The 16,885-nt window shown below is 41.3% G+C and overlaps 1 protein-coding gene across 1 annotated transcript in view; it reads left to right on the top strand.

The window, feature by feature from the left end:
- IRS1 (insulin receptor substrate 1) overlaps nt 1–16,511 on the top strand; it is a 52,901-nt gene extending 36,390 nt beyond the window's left edge. The window contains exon 2 of the mRNA XM_068145518.1: nt 13,029–16,511. The gene's annotated coding sequence lies outside the window, so the exon portion shown is untranslated. The remainder of the gene's footprint in view (nt 1–13,028) is intronic.
- The last annotated feature ends 374 nt before the right edge of the window (nt 16,512–16,885 follow it).

Below are 16,885 nucleotides of genomic sequence, written 5' to 3'. Positions count from 1 at the left end.
ACCAGTCCTCTCCATTTGAAATTCACTGGAAAGCTTCTATTTGAAAGAATTTAACCCCTCTCAGTGAGAACACTGTTCCTTTCTCATCCCTTCCAACTAATACTTTGGACAGCTCTGGTGCTTCACAGGTTGTGCAGTGACCTTGAAGGTTGGAAGGCAGTAATTGTTACATTTCAGGTGCTAGGTTTGTTTGCAAGCCATGTGTTGTTATGTCAATACTCCAGGAAACTGGAAAATGCCAAGTTGTGTTTAGAGTAGAAGTTAATACAGTTTGCAGTTGTTATTTCTACAAGCTGTGGCTCCCACCAAGCATGCTTTGCAGGCCCAGGTGCACCTTCTCCTAGAAACCAGGACTTTCAGCTAGGAGAGAATCACAGGGAGAAAGTCTAAAAGTGGTTTAACCTTGCTGAAATACTTGCAGAAAGAAGAGGTTCCTGGGTTTGTATTCCTCATGGTGGCTCTGTAGAACGAGATGCCTACAGAGGTACAGAAATGCTGACTTTCAATTGTTGTGATTCTTACTTGCAATTAACCATTGCAGTAAGCATTATTCATAGCTGGTCACTAGAAATTAAGTCAGTCTGAAAAGTCAGAAGGAATGTTTTTGACAAGGTGAAGAGGCAGTGATTAAAACTGGGAAAAGTGTAATAGGAAACAGTATAGGATGTGTTATCAGGAGGAAGTCAGTGCCCTTGGTTCTTCAGTCTCCTCCTGAAAAAAATACCTTCTTTTTTTTCTGACTCCTTGGAATTTGACCTGGGAACCATAAATTGTGTCTGATAGTATGGAGGATTGGGGTGGGTGTTCTGTTGGTTTTGTGTTGGGTTCTGAACTCAGGCAGGGAACTGTGCTGGTTCTGGGGTTTTGCTTGGTTAGATTTTGTTGTTGTTTTCCCCAGTAATGTGATGGAAATGGTGTGGGTTTTTTCATGCTACTCCAGCCTGCTTTAGCTTCTTCATACTTGCACTTAGTGGTGGTATGCTCTTACGTTTTGTCCAGTGTAAGTAGGAAATTGATGTGCAGGAACGTGTGCTAAGCCTGTATCTTCTGATGAAGTTCTAAACTGCAAGGTACGTCACAGTATCACAGTATCACTAAGGTTGGAAAGGACCTCGAGGGTCATTGAGTCCAACCTATCAACACAGACCCCATGACTAGACCATGGCACCAAGTGCCACGTCCAATCTCCTCTTGAACACCTCCAGGGATGGTGACTCCACCACCTCCCTGGGCAGCACATTCCAATGACGAACGACTTGCTTGGTGAAGAACTTTCTCCTCACCTCGAGTCTAAACCTCCCCTGGCGCAGCTTGAGACTGTGTCCCCTTGTTCTACAACACGCTTGGAAAGTTGTTTTCTTCTGTTCCTTATGTGGTTTAAGATGCACCTTAAAAATAACTTCCTAATAATGTGAAAAATCTGATGCTCTTGGGAAACACAGGGATGAAGTAAACTGAAAGATCTTTGGTTGCTGTGCTGTGTCCAGGGTTTTGTTCCAGAAGGTTGTGAGCATGCAGTTTTTATAACAAAAGCACTGGCTTTGTCTCTCTCTTAATTAAAGCCTTCATTTAAGAGAACTGGAGCTAAAATTAGACTTAAAATCTTTTTGGCTCTGGCCCGTAGGCATGGATGGAAAGTAGAAGCCAAGATACTTCTGCCATTCTTCATGTGTTCTCCTTACTGTAGCAAGGACATTCGGAGTCCTGCCACTGGAGCTGCAGGGAGTTTCCAAACATAGACAAGATCTTCAGAAACAGATGCAGTGTTCTGTTGGAGAAGGGGAGGGATACAAGGCAAGTTTCATAGAGATAGCTAATGAAAGCAGAAGAGGCTTTCAAAAGGACCCTCTTACAACTCCCTGTGGAACACTTGCTTTGGATAGGACTTAGTGTCAGGTACCATCAGGGGACAGCTGCTTGGAGGCAGACTTACTGTGGTTTGAGTTGTCTTTGTAAGGAGTATTGGAGTAATGAGAACTTCCTTCATGCTTGCACTCTTGCTGGTCACAACCAGTAAGACTTTTTACTTCTTTTTTCTTCTTTTCCTTTCCATTCCTTTCGCTTTCCAATCCCTTTTACTTGTCTCTGCATTTCAAGCTGCTTTCTCCTATCTTGGGCATGTGTTTGAGCTCTACTTGCTTTTTGAAATGTAGTGCAGGCTTCTGGGGTTTAAGTTGTATCTATGAGGCTGAATGGAACATTGCCCTCCTTGTTTGACCTCCCACATGTGATGCACAATCCATTAAATCTCATGCAATGTTTAAGAATTTAATACATTCTTTGCATAATATCATAGTAGCATGACAAACCACTGCTCCAAGAATAACTGCTTATACAAACAAGGAATCTGTAAGTGGTGGGGCTAGCCTGTTTCCTTTAGGTTTGTCTGTATGAGCTGGCTCTGCTGTGCCTCCAGCCCACCCCACCGCTGCTGTGCTCAGCGCTATCTGCCAGTGCAGGGCTGCTGAGAAGGTGGGTGCAAGGGGCTGATGGTGGGTGCTGCCCAGCCTATCTTAGTTCTTCATGGAATACTGTGTAATCACTGAGGCTATCAGCAGTCTGAGACAGTTAACAGTTCCTCTCTTGCTTAGAACTCATTGGCTGATGGTGTAAGTTCATATGGTAGGTTGTGAGGACACTGAGAACTTTTCGTTTTATGAAATTCTGTGGTGTGGTCATAGAGTGTAATATGGCTGCATTTTTCTGTTGTTCAAGATCAATGTTTAGTGGGTGTGTTTTCAGTCATTGATTAACCAAGACATCTTAATGACATGTGATCTCATGTACAGATCCTTTAGTGTACATGCTAAGCCTTTAATCTGTATTACTATATGCTTTTAATTTTCAATTGACTTCTACTAATAGCTGCTGAAGGTATAACCTTAGTACCAGATGTGACAGCTGGTGGAGGATTTATAGGTCACAATAATTTAGTATTCACCATACAGTGAGGTGCTTATGCTCAAGCTGTTGTCAACAACTTTCCATTATTTGGGCAATAGTTCCACTGAGCATGTTGCTTAAAAATAATTAAAGGAAGAATTATTGAATTAAAATATCTGACTGCAGATTCTGAGGTAAGACAAAATTATACCTGCTTTGACTTTTGCTTGTGGAATTACACAGCAGGTTTGCTGATGATACGAAACTGGGGGCATGGCCAACACCCCATCAGGCTGTGCTGCCATCCAATGAGATTGGGACAGGCTGGAGAGCTGGGTGAAGGCAAACCACTTGAAGTTCAACAAGGGCAAGTGCAGGGTCCTGCACCTGGGGAGAAATAACAGCAGGCACCACTACAGGATAGGGGTTACCCTATCCTGTGCTTGTACTGTCTCCAGCTCCATGGAGAATGACCTTGAGTCCTAGTGGACATCAAGTTCTCCATGGGACAGCAATGTGCCCTTGTGACCAAGAGGGCCAGTGGTATCCTAGGGTGCATCAAGAAAAGTGTGTCCAGTTCTAGTGAGACTACACCTGGAGTATTGTGTCCAGTATTGGGCTCCCCAGTTCAAGAGAGACAGGGATCTGCTAGAGAGAATCCAATAGAGAGCCATGAGGATGATTAGGGGACTTGAGCATCTCCCCTCTGAAGAGAGACTGAGAGACCTGGGACTGTTTAGTCTTGAGAAAAGAAGAGAAGACCGAGAGGGGATCTGATCAATGTCTATAAATATCTGAGGGGTGGTGTCCAGTGGAGGGGCCCAATCTCTTTTGGGTGGTATGAAGTAATAAGACAAGGAACAATGGATACAAGAGTTTTCATCTCAGCATGAGGAGAAACTTCTTTAGAGTGAGGGTGATGGAGCACTGGAGCAGGCTGCCCAGAGGGGTTGTAGAATCTCCTCTGAAGACTTTCAAAACCTGCTTGGATGCATTCCTGTGTGGACTACCCTAGGTGATCCTGCTTGTGGAGGGGGTTTGGACTTGATGATCACTGGAGGTCACTTCCAGCATTCTGTGGTAATGCTGGATTAGTGTTAAAATTATGTCAGATAATTAATGTAACTTAATTAGTTTCCCACTTGAAATCATGGTAACTGAAGAGTGAAGATTAGGCCATTTAAGCTGCTGGTGACTCTAAAATATAATAATGGAAGTCACTCAGGCTTTTTGGATTTCACTGAATGAAACTCTAAAGAAACAGTCGTAAAAGACTTGGTTTCTCTGCTTGGTCTTTATAATTTGGGCTTAATTCACTGCTCCCCCTCTCCAGGAGTCTGCCAGGTGCTGCTTTCTCTGTCCATACAATTCAAACTGGAGATAGCTCCCTGGTGCTGAGTCAGAATTACATCTCCTTTGTGCCCTTCCATTATCTTGCATTTACTATTTTTTCTTATTACTAGGGTTTCTGGAAACAAATTGGATGGCAATTGGTTGGAAGACCTAATCTATATACAAATGAGTATTTTGGTGTTTAAATGAATCATTTAGCCTTAAACCACCTTAGAGCTTATTAAAGTTCTCAGCATTGCTTTTGAGGTTAGACTCATTGCAATCCAGAGTATCTCAACCGCTAAATCAGTCGAGTAGAAGGGCAGAGCTCTTGCTCTACCAGCAAAGGGTTATATTCTTATTCTGGAGCTTTGTTCCTTTTTCTAGCTAAAAATTCTATTTGCATGTAGATTTTACTTTATTTTCAATGTGGAATACTGCCTGGTAGTATAGAGAGGGCACAGCATTCTCAAATGTTATTTATTTTCTTAAGCTGTGCTGCTTTGCCCCCACTCTCATGCATATGCATTCTCATAGTTTAAGACCACATGGTAAGAAACTAATATTTCCCACATATGCCATAGTCTTCTTCAGTTTGCAGTCAGTGTTCAGGAAGTGAGGCCTTCTTTTCACTTCTTTTTATTCTCATCAGTGTCTGGCTTGATGCTTTATTTATAGCACTTTGTCCAGATGCTGCCCTGCATCTGTCGGCATGTGGGCACTGGCAAGATACTCACCACCCTGCTGCCTGGCCCCTGGCACCGTCTGAACTCTCTGTCAGGTAGCAGCTCATCTCACTGTCAGGATGCTGAGATACAGGAGGATTAAAGCACAAACCTAATTCTCCAGATGTCATAGTGACTGTGTATTTGAGACATCATGGCTTCCTCCTCCTCACAGGAAAATTTCATGTAGGAAAGAGATGAGGCAGATGTTTCATCTGTTTTATGCACCACAAAGACTAAATTGGGTAAGGCTCTACAGCAGATTAAAGCAAGACACAGAACTGGGTTTCAGTTTCTGCATCCAGCTGTGTGCTTTGTCCACCTGCCTCTAGGTGCTGTACCTCAGATGCAGCACTGGATTGCTGCAAAGCTTTTGAGCATGGCTGATGCTTGGGATTTCAGTTGTCAGCTTAAGTGTCAAGGGATTCTAAAGTTCTGGGAGGAGGGAAAATGCTGTAAAACTCTACCCACGGAAGTTATGTAATTTATGGCAGAGAGAGAGAAAAGGTAGAAAGGTCAGGTCAAAGGAGTGTGAATTACTAGGAACTAGAAAGGTGGAAGAAGTATGTGGATGTACATGAAAATATGGTCTTACTGAAACAAATCATACCAGATGTCACAGACTTGTTGAGATTTGTTATCTTGCTGGTCTGCAAATTTTAGGTCAGACCGATGGTGGTATCTTGGTGAAAAGCTAAATCTGTGGTCAAATAGTTGTTTTGTAGTCCAGCTTTAAGTTGTCACAAGCTTTGCCAGTGCTTTTTGCCTTTTACCAAGAGCCTTCCTCTTTTACTTCATTAAAACACTCCCTCTAATTTGTTTTCTGCTGTGTGCTGCAGTTTTTGTGTTAAGGCACAGCAAACAGTGTCAAAATAACAGATGTTTTGCTTCTACCTTGGCTTTTCAAGCTCCTTGTTACCATTCTGTCAGCTTTATGACATTTCATTTGTTCTCATCACCTCCTCTAATTTTTTTGTCCTGTTTTTCAGAGTGTGTTTTCCAGCACTTCTTTATTACCCTTTTTTGATATTTAACACACTGTTGTTGGGAATTGAGGAAGTGTTTCATCCCAGATCCCTGCAGAACTTCCTTCTCATGCTGCTGCCAGAGCTGCTGCAGACCAGCTACTTAATTTGCACTGGCAGGATTTCAAAGGGAAGGTCAGCTGGCCAGGTTATCTCTCCACGGGGCTTCTCTATGTCTTCCTTTTAAGTACCATTTTATTCTGTCCGTCCATTGGGAGGGTAATGGCTCCAGCTAAGCTGAATGGTGTGAATCCTTGCTTTAAGTTTAGCATATATTAGGAGAACAGTTTCAAGGTAGTTGAGACCCTTTATGAAGGGTTTTTTAAGATTTTGTCAGAGGAAAGTAAATCTGGCAGAAAATGAGTATGATAAAGTTGGGGCAGAAAAGCAGAGGAGAAGGTGGCAACCTTTGGCTGTGGGCAGCCAGCCCACAGCACCAGGAAGGCACCTAAAATGCAAATTCATAGGAGGGTGATGAAAACCAGAATTCAGCAGTTGGAATCTACTTGGATTGTGTGGTAGATGTGCTGTTATGTGTTGCTGAGCTCCACTGCTGATACAATTTCATTGATGGAACACAAGCACACTTTCAGTGCACTCAAGTTTGGTCAAATTGAAATGTGTATTTTTAAATTGCTAACAAGCTGAGGAGTTGAGTGTGCACCTGAAGGCACACAGGTTATCTGCTTCCTGGAGGGGAAGCTCTGATAGTCATTCCCAGCATTGGGGAGTTTTAGCAAATTCCAAAGTACCATAATAGCCATTTGGAGGAGAAAAAAAAAAGTGCTAAGAAAACTCCTTTGAGAGAAAAAATTGCATAAATTATGCTTCTGGGTTCCCCTGGTTAACATGGTTGCTGTATGGTTAGATGTTTGATAAACACTGAACAGCCTGTTCCTCTTTCAGTGATACAAAGAGTGCTGCACTGCAGCCTTCCTGAGCAGGGAGTGGATTTTCAGGGCATTGGGGGAAATGCAAGTGCTGCAGATTCTTCAGAGTCAGGCTCTGAAAACTTGGTGAGCTGAGCAGTACCACTTCCACAATAATGAATGAGCCCAGTTGTTCAATCTGCAGCTTTCTGTGAATATGAAAACAGAAGCAGTGTTGTCCTGTGAAGGATGAAGCTCTTCGCTAGATGATACACGTTTAGGTTTTGATATCCTTTTGCATTATTGCAGTCTGGGAAGGGAGCAGACCCCAGGTCAGCAGCAGGTTTATATGAGGGACACAAAGCACAACCAACAACTGCCAAAAGTATCATAGAATTGTCATGAGACAATTTGGGATGAACTTGGGAGTATTGGTCTCCTCAGATCCTGCATTCACTGGCTTCAGAGAAACACCATTATTGTCAGTCCTGAAGCAAAGGGGAGTTTCTGTGTGTAAGCTGGATTCAGCCTTTACCTGATCAGTCCTCTGAGCTATTGGTAGCAGAAGAGGACAGATCCAGATATTCAGCCCTTACAAAATGGGAAGAAACAAACATGAGACCCCATTTACATTGTAGTGCTTTTTGATGAGGGATACTCTTCCCATATTTCCATTTTATAACCGACAAACAAACAGAAAACTCCTGCTGCATCTTGGGGTTTTTGTAGCTTGCAAGTGTTGAGGAGTTGTTCTGTTTTATCACCTGGCTGTACCACAGCAAGGATAGTTGCAGGATTTGTTTACAAAACAGACTACTGAATTTAGGGTTGTTCTTCCTAGATTTAGTCATAACCTTCTGTTTTTTAACCATCAAGAAAAAACCAAAAACTCTGGAGCCTTTTTCCCCCAAAATGAAAAAGATGAAATAACTAATCAGCAATTCAGTACTTGGGTCAAGTCAGTTGTGTTCAAACTGCAACCTGCTGCTGATTTTGTGTAATAGAGCAGATCCCTTAAGTATTTTTTCCACATGCAAACATGGTGAATTCCTTTTCCCAGGCTCTTTACATACCAGTGCATAGAGCTGGCTCTTTTCATCCTCTTTCCAGGTGGAAGGGACAGATCTGACCTTTTAAGACCATGTAGTCCATTATGTTAACTCTGCAAAGTCTGGTGCTAAACTATGTCTCTTACCACCACATGTCTTGAGGGAGTTGGAATCATGTTGACACATTGTGAAGCTGAAATCAAATACCTGAATTCTTTGCTGGGACGAAGCTCATCCAAAGGACATGTATGGTTTAGTTTTGTGTTTTTCCAGTGTACTTATACTTCGGAATATAGGTTCTGCAATGCAAGAACCTGCCTATGCTCAGCATCTAATTTTAGAAGTCTTTTAGTTTCTGTTCTTTTTCCCACCTTCTCTTTCTGGGGAAAAGAGGAAAATCTTTCTCTCTGGTGAGGATGACTTTTTCATTGCTATACAGGAAGGGAGTGAACATTGTCTGAACTCATAGCAGCAAGACTGAATTGTTACTGGTCTATAGGTTCCTCTATCAGTGAGTGTTTATGTATATAAAGATGAAAACACTAAATCCAGTTACTTGGTCTGACAGGAAAGGACTTAGTGAAACCGAATCCTCAGGAATTCCCTATTTATTACATTCAAAATAAAGCTGAAATAAGTATTTTGGGGTACAAGGAAGAAAAGCTTAGCTTATTAAATGTAGATTACAACTCATCAAGTTAAATACCAATGTTGTAATGACTTTGTTTCGTTCTATTTTTAATTCCTTTTGTTAGTTCTCAGGCTGCAATTGCCATACTGCAGCAACCTTTGTTTCTCCCTGCATTCCTTTGCTCTTTCATTCGTCCATGTGAGATTGGGAAACAGTACAGCATGTTTGCATCTCTTTGAAAAGAGGTTATTTGAGCTCCTTTAAATTTTAGTTGCTGTTTTTAATTTAGCTGATTGGGATCCTTCCCATATATGTGCTTATGTTAGGCATGCCAAAAAAAAATGTAAACACTCACTGCTTATCGTCATTGGTATGGGGAACACAAGAACATGTGGGTGAACTCAGATTTTAAGTAGGTGTGCTCCATTTGATTAGAATTAGGTGATGGCTCATGCAAATGTCACTGAGACAAGAGCTGCAAATGAACTTTTAAGGACGACTTACTGTGTTCACTTTGTATGTGACTTGTGAAGATGCTTGATGATACCTGCACAGAGGAAGGTCCCCAGGCTGGACACACTGATTCACCTACCTATATGTTTCCATAACACTGTCTTTTGATTTTGAACTGTTGTTTCTGAAGTTTTTCTATGAGGCAGATGTGTTTATTGTGCAGCAAAGAACTGTTTAATGTACACGGAACAGGACACTCAATACAATCCTACAGTAAACAACAAATAACATTTACTCATAAAACATAACCAGTGATTTGACAAGGGAGTTTTCATCCAATCCATGGTGTTTGTTTCAGGTAAGATGCTGGTGGGACAGGTACTGATCTGAAGAATACATTAGGGTTTAAGCAAGGCTAGGAAGTAATCCTCCTTTAGTAGATGTGGAAAATCTGCATTTTTCTTCAGGAGGGAGTCATCTTTTAATTTTCCTGGCTCTCTTCCCTGTCCAGCTACTCTGGAGAGGTGTCACTGTGTGTTAAGCAGCACTGGTGTTTGGGAGACACATTTTTCCCTGACACATTAATCAGTGACAAAGTAATTGTGTTTATTTGCTGAAATGATTGGAGCTGCACCAGAGCCTCTTTATTATTTTACTTGTTTTGACATGGAACAACCCATTGGAAGGACATTTCTCTTGGTGTTCTAAGGGCAAGACACATTATTAGCCCTTAATAGTAAATAGGAGTTTAAATTGCCTTCTGGAAACTCTTCCGCTTCAAGATTCAGATTCTGCTGAGTTTTCACATTGTTTCTTTTGATATAATTGTGAGGATCTACCAAAGAGAATGGGTTGCAAGCAAGGAATAGCTTTTAATTGTATTTTAACAGCACATCTACTTTATGTATGAAAATTTTGCTGTCTTTGGAAAAGATGATTATTAAATTGTCTAGACACTCCACTCCCAGAGAGTTCAGATATTAAGTACTCCTTCTCCAGCTCCCTGATAATGGAAATAAACTGAAGGATCATCTTATTTTTAGTTACTGGATTTAAGAATGGGACTTCAGCTGTAATCGGAACTACAGCTCGCTGTGTCGGATCCTGCCTGGGCTAATAGATTTGAGGGGAAAGCCTGCCAGCTGGAACGGGCAGGAGTGTTAATCTGCCCGTGTGCCGTAACAGACGTTGAGCAGAGGCTGCTTGTCAGAGGTACCTCGTAGGAACTTCTAAAGATGCTCGTTTGTTTCGGTACATTCTTCTTGCATCACTAATTTTTTCCATAAAGCAAACCGCAGGCTGCATTACTGGGGACTCCAGCTGAAACTTGTGCTGAATAGGAAATAGATTAAATGCAGGTTTTCCCTTTTCTCTGCTTGCCAACAATGATGTCAGGTTTTAATGATCCTTACCTCAGCTTGCTGTGCTCCTAGCACCCTCTATGAAAACCCTCCTTTCCAGTCCAGTTCTTGTATGTTGTTAAGGAAATGCTGATGGCTGTTGATAAGAAACAATGAGGTGTCCAGCTGATGACTTCACTTCCCAGTAAGGTGCCTCTTTCAGCGTGGAAGCATACTGAGAAAATTCACTTGGGAGAGAGGAGAGGCAGATTGTTTCATCAGAAATTTCAGAGGGACTCTTAAATCCAGCAAAGAAAATTTGTTTGCTAAAAGAGAGGACGGGGCTTTTGGCTCTAAGTCAAGCATAAAGCAGAATTCTGTGGATCTGAGTCAACGCAGGTTGAGTGTGTTCCACTGACTGTGGAGGAGCAACTTTGCTCTTGGAGTGGCTGTTTCTAGTTGTCTTTATGTGCTCAGATAGAACAGGCGCTGCTGTCTGTAACAGCAGCACAGGAAATCATTCTCAGTTACACATTTTGTTTTGTGGAAAGAGATTTGTCAGAGGAATTGGGGATGTGAAAACAAATAATTGCAATCAGTAATTTCAGACAGTCTGGCAGAAAGTCTGAATGTTTTTGCTTCACAAAGCTAGAAGAAAACTGAAGCTTCTGATACAATGAATTTTTATGTTGTCCTGCTGAGGATCCTGGAGGTGTAATTACAAGCTCTTTGAGCCTGCATCTTGTCGTACCTGCAGCTGAAGTCTGTATGAAATACAAACTGTGTTGCTTTTTGAGCTGTGTGATTCTGGTTCTTCATCCCAAGCCTCAAACTCGTGGATTTTTCAGCCTGATGTGTGTTTTCACTCTTTTTACACATGCTACAGAATTTCAGTACACAGCATGTGAGTTTTTCTCAGTATTATTTTCTTAGTGAATTCACCTGGGAAGCCTTTTGGTTTTGAAATAGACTTGTTTCTCTTCCTCTGCTCTCCTGACTTCTGAGTCTAGGGGTTAATGCCTGCTAGTAGCAGTTGCAATGACTTGTAGGCCATATCGTTTGAATTGGTGAAGAATTGGCTTGGACAGGCCATTCTGTTCAATACACAACATATTTCAGTTGAGATAACCTTAATACTAGTGAAGAGGTGTAGCACTTGGCCCTGACACTGCAAAGGCTTATTTGTATACTTCAAATCCCTTAGCAGAAGGTGTAGCGATGCAGAAAAGCTGTTACTCACTTTCCTTCTCTTCTCCATACGAGCAGGGTTGTGGCAGGCACCCAGCTGTTGGGCGAGCACCCAACTGGTCCTCTAGTCCCCTTGCTGGATGGGAGCTGGGTGTGAAACACCTGCTTCAGGGTATGCAGCAAGCAAATCACACTTTGCTCCTCCATGTAAATGAAGCCATTTCTCCTTTGTCCCTTGTCTTTCTATTAATAGAGTATGGCATTACTGGCTCGTTCTATGTCCAACATAACCTGAAAGCTGCAAAGCGATGTCAAGCTGTATATAGATACTTGGGCAGGAGCATTCCAGGAGATTGCAATGTGAGCACAGAAGAAAGTTGAAAGTAAATAAGAGATCTGTGAGAGAATTCTCCAGGGAGTTTTGGCAACATACCACACATCATTTGCAGGGATAGGCTTTCCTTTCACTTGAAGGACCACACAAAGTAAATTTTGTTTCTTGGGCAATTAAAGAATACAGGATAGGAGTTCTTTTCAGTTATTTACTTCAATGTATCTATGGGGAGCCTGAGGAACATTCACTGTTTCCCTGTGTTTTCAGGAGCATAGTTAATATCAAATATAGACATGCTTTTATGTAAAACCTGAGTCTTGCTTCATCAGATTTTAGGAAAAACTCCTAAACTGTAAGTGATGGTAGTTCTCTAGCCCCAGCAGTTAAAACAAACCCAGTATTCATTTCACTGCTGTGTTGGTCAGTCCCTGGTGGGTATGACTGTGGTGTGATGAGGCCAGGCTGTGGTCTGCAGTGGCTGGGGGATTGCACAGTGACAGTTGCATCATAGAGTGGAACAGGGAGACTGGAGCCAGAAGATGAGGAAGACTGGTGGGACTTGGTAAAAGGCAGTTCCTGACATTCATTTCCACTAGACCTGTGCTGTGCATCGTTAGGGTTACAGGACCTTGCTATTCACCCAGTCCCCTCTCAGAGGGAGAAGCAGAATGTAGATAAATATAGGGACTTCAACAGGATTTTCTTTGTATAGGTTTTCTGGCTATGTGTATGTCAGTAGGGAATGGTGATGATGCTCTCCTAATGTCCTATTCCTTGGTTGTCCTTGTGCAAGCTGTGGCTATGTGCAGGCTGCCAGGAAGCCCTACAATGGGGCTTGATAGTAGAATCACTTGTAGTGGGTAAAAACTCCCAACAGCAGGTGAGTGGTTTGAGCTTTGCTTCCTTTCATTACTGGAGCTTGTCAGAGTTAATCTGTATGGACACTTAAATTGTTTCTGCTTAGGTGAATCTCTTGCAAGTTTTAGATGTAATTCTGACTGCTTTAAATTTTATTGCCAACATCTGTTTTAAATGCTTTTGGGATTCAGATGCTTGAGTACAGTTCAACTGTGTGTGTCATAATTTTTCAAGGTGCCTAATATTTCCAGTTTGGATGATAACTCTTAAAGGAGAAAACAAAAGGAGGAAGAGTTTTTTAAGTGCCCCTGATGCTAACTTTCTTTCTCTTTCCTTTTCAGAATGATGACCTCTACAACCTCAGCAAATCCTTTGTTTAATTCATGGGTATCAAGACTATAAATGTTTCATGCTATCACAACTAGGACCTCACCTCCTTCTCCTCCTCTTCCTCTGTTAATGGGTACGAAGCATCCCGTTCAGTTTGTTTACTTTACACAAACCTCAGGAGTTAGTTGACTGAGCTGCACATCCTGCGTTGTGCCAAGCAGAAGCACTGTGACACCTGGACAATGAGTCTCTCTTCCTTCATCTTTCACCACAAGGACTTAGCTGGCCACCATGAACTGATGTGCCCCACCACTATGTCATGGTGAGAATGGGTATTTTACTAGCACATTTACACAACTTCATTTGCTGCTGAAAACCTGTACGACAAATCATCATTGTAAATTATTGCATACCAGACTTAATGTTGGTTGAAGAGTATTAAATATTTAACATAGGTTCTGATTTATACATGTACTTTTTTTAATTAAAATGTAACTTTTCCTACAGCACATCTTTTTTTGATGTGGAACTGAGGTATACTATATTCTGTTGTAAACAGAGTGGGAAACCTGCTTAAAACAAGGCTTCTAAGAATAGAGTTAGGGTACTATTCTTGTTTTAAGATTGTAACTCAGAAAATAATATAATATGAGTCATTGGTCCCTGGGCCTTGATTGTACAGTCATATTTACTGATACTATCAGTTGTAAGATAACCCTGATGATGAGCTCAGTTCTTTCCAAAAGAAACAAATTATTTTGTACTCCTTGTAAAATAATATTCTGTATTAACTACAGCGAAGACAAACGTTACTGTACATGGTATTTACAAGTGTCACCTTCCATTCATCAATTGCACAGGAACTGGCAAAAAAAAAAAAAAACCAACAAAACATGGGAAAAAGAAATCAAAGTCTTCCATTGTATATATTGTAAAAAACAAATAATTAAAAAACAAAAGACCTGAACCAACAGAAAACCACAAAGCGAAATGAAAACAAATTGGCTCTCTCCCTGGAATGAAAATGTAGGTGTTTGTAAATTCTGGAAATCTCTTTCTATATGTAATAAACTAGATACTGTTTTATCTGCTGGAGTGTGCTGTGGGGTTTTTTGTTTTCTTGGTAAGCTGTCTTAGATATCTCAAACTGTCCCACCAGGTTACTTTGATGTCTCTGTGGTGTATAATGGAGAATGGCTCTGGATCACCAGAGATTAAGAACAAAATCTGGTGTCATGAAGTGTAGTGGGGAGTGGGCTGCTTTGAATTATTTCACTGAAGCTCTTGTTTTCAGTTTTCTGGAGAATCTTCAGGGTACAGCCCTCCTTCCACTGAAGCTGGTGGAAGAGTTCACAACAAGTGAAATAATGGGAAGTCACCTCAGTGCTTCATCACAAAATTTACAAAGATCAGCTCAATGATTGTTTGGAAATCAGTGCAAGAGGGAATGACGAGGAAGAATTCTTTCACAGCTCTGCTCCCCAGTGGCTGTGGGCAGATAGAAAATCTTTTGTGCATAGCACTTGCGGAGCTTTTATTCCTTTGGAGACCGGAAAAGTACTGAGATCATGGGTTTCCAAATAAAAAGTTGTTGAAGTGATAATTGAACTTGAAGCCATGTCAGGTCCCTGTTGGTCCCTCCGCTTCTGTGAAGCAGCTCCACAGGCCAGCGCACACTGGAACAGATTCCAGTTACTAGGAGAAGGCAGACACTTAAAGCACCAGCTCTCCCTGCAGGAAGACTGCCAGACCCTCCGAGAAGGGATTTCTCTCCCCCCAAGATGTTTATGGCATCTGGAGTTAGGTCATGTTTAATGCAATGTCCTCTCCAGACTGTAGTGTAGATGGAAGAGACTGTAGCACAGCTATTTATCAGCTCTCCCTTTGCAGGAGGTTTCCCACTGCCTTAGATCTGCTGGGACTATTACATGTATATGACCACTCTACCTCTGTCAAGTCAAAATATTCACTTAAGAAAGGACTTACAGCTTGAGAATACTTTAATCATTCCGGATCACTGGGAATGCGAGTGGTTGTGCTGGCAGGTTTGAGGATGTGGTTGCATGAAGATGCAGCCTGAGGAGGACCTCTGGCTAAAAACTGTGGCCTTGGCTGACAGAACAGCCTTCTCACTGATGTCAGTCAGTGAAAGACATGAGGCTTTGCTGCTTTTTTGTGCAGGAAGGGGCAGATCAATCCACACAGCAGCTTGCCTGTTGCTCTTGACAAACTTTGATCTGTGTTTTTCCAAAGAAATATTAATATGTAAGAAGGCAGAACTTGCTTTAAATAGAAAGCCACATGCATCAGACCAGTATTTAAATCTGTAAGTTACCTATTGATAGTTCACCTTACCACACTTCTTTTTTTGTTTGTGTTTGGTTTTTATTAATGGAGTTGAGTTGCAGTGAACACTTGCATATGTTCTGAAGTAAAAACATATAAACAGCTCACCCCCTAGCCCTTTGCCCACAGCCTTCTCCAGCTTAATGAATTAACATGAACTTTCACTGTGGTGATTTGGTTGCTAAATATTAGCTGGTGTTGCTGTTTCAGTGCCTCAGACAGAAGTATTTATGGCCATTGTGCTTTGCAGTGTTTCAGGTAATTTGCATGCTTTAGCAATTACTGAAATAATAGGTTTGTAGGTACTGGAAGCTGCTGTTAAGTTTTAAAAGGCATTAATGAGTACATTTAATCCTGGTAGAACTTCACAGTGGTGTATCTATGGGCAAATTTTGTTCATAAAGTATGAATTTAAAAAAATTGGCAGTGGTCATTATTGAAAAGAACAGTGGGAGATGGATAGTGCTGATCTGGTGGGTTTCCACAGATGGTAATGGGAATATACAGCCAGAGAAACAGCTTGTTAATGGTATTAACCAGCACTGGCTCCCTGTTAGTCACTGTGTTTTTTAACTAGTAAAATGAAACATGCCTATTTAGTCAATGTTTTGAAAGGCTTTTGAAACATAAGGCATTCATAATCAAACTTAATTCTTTCCTTGCATGGATTTTTATTACAAATTGCAATCTTTAATAAATAGACTATTATGAACTGAACTCTTTGAAATTGCAGCATAAATACCTCAAAAATGTGGTGCTCTATCTTAATTGTCTATGAATTATTTTGTTCTGTCTGCCACAGAACAGATTATCATTTCTCTAAGTGTAAAAATGAGCAAATGGGATCAGTCCTTTATCAGCTTATAAAACTCAGATACTCAGGAGCTGATTTTGCTTTGATTTTTCTTTTGTAAAGTGGAGGTTTCTGGTTATTTGAGTTCTTTCTGGCTTCACTACTGGGGCAGCTTCAGTTTTCATAAACTCTGTAGGGAATTGCATTTATTTGTGCTATTGGCTGAAAATGAATGGGGTTGTAAAAGCCATTTGAAACAGTCTCCAGGAGCAACACTCACATGCTTGGGCTTTTGCAGGGATTGTTGTGTGGAAGTTTAATTTGGTGCTGAGTTGACATGTATGTTGTAGAACTCTAAATAAATTTTCATCTTTTTAATCTTTGATATTAACCTCTTTAATTAGTATTTAAAATGCCATGTCTCTTTTATGGTGCTTATTAACTTTTTTTCCCCCCCAGCAGAAGTACCAATTCAGAAAGTAACATGGAAACACAGTTCACATTTACAAGCGTAGTCTTACTTTCTGCATATTTAAGAGCTAAGCATCCATGTCCATCTTGCGACCAGCTGACTGAGCTGAAGCTATTACTCATGCCCTCTATTACACTCCAGGGCTGTGTAATGAGTAGTATGTGCTTAAATGGCTTCGATCAACTTTGTGTGCACTGTCTTGCCATTGCATAACTCTGCTCTACAAGCAGCAGATGAACACAGCAATATGAGGAGCC

The sequence above is a fragment of the Melanerpes formicivorus genome, unplaced genomic scaffold (assembly GCF_026170545.1).
Source record: "Melanerpes formicivorus ecotype bairdi unplaced genomic scaffold, bMelFor1.0.p_v2 SCAF_12, whole genome shotgun sequence".
NCBI classification, from domain to species: Eukaryota; Metazoa; Chordata; class Aves; order Piciformes; family Picidae; genus Melanerpes; species Melanerpes formicivorus.
The sequence above is the reverse complement of the archived record's forward strand: the minus strand, read 5'-3'. Positions and strand labels throughout refer to the sequence as shown.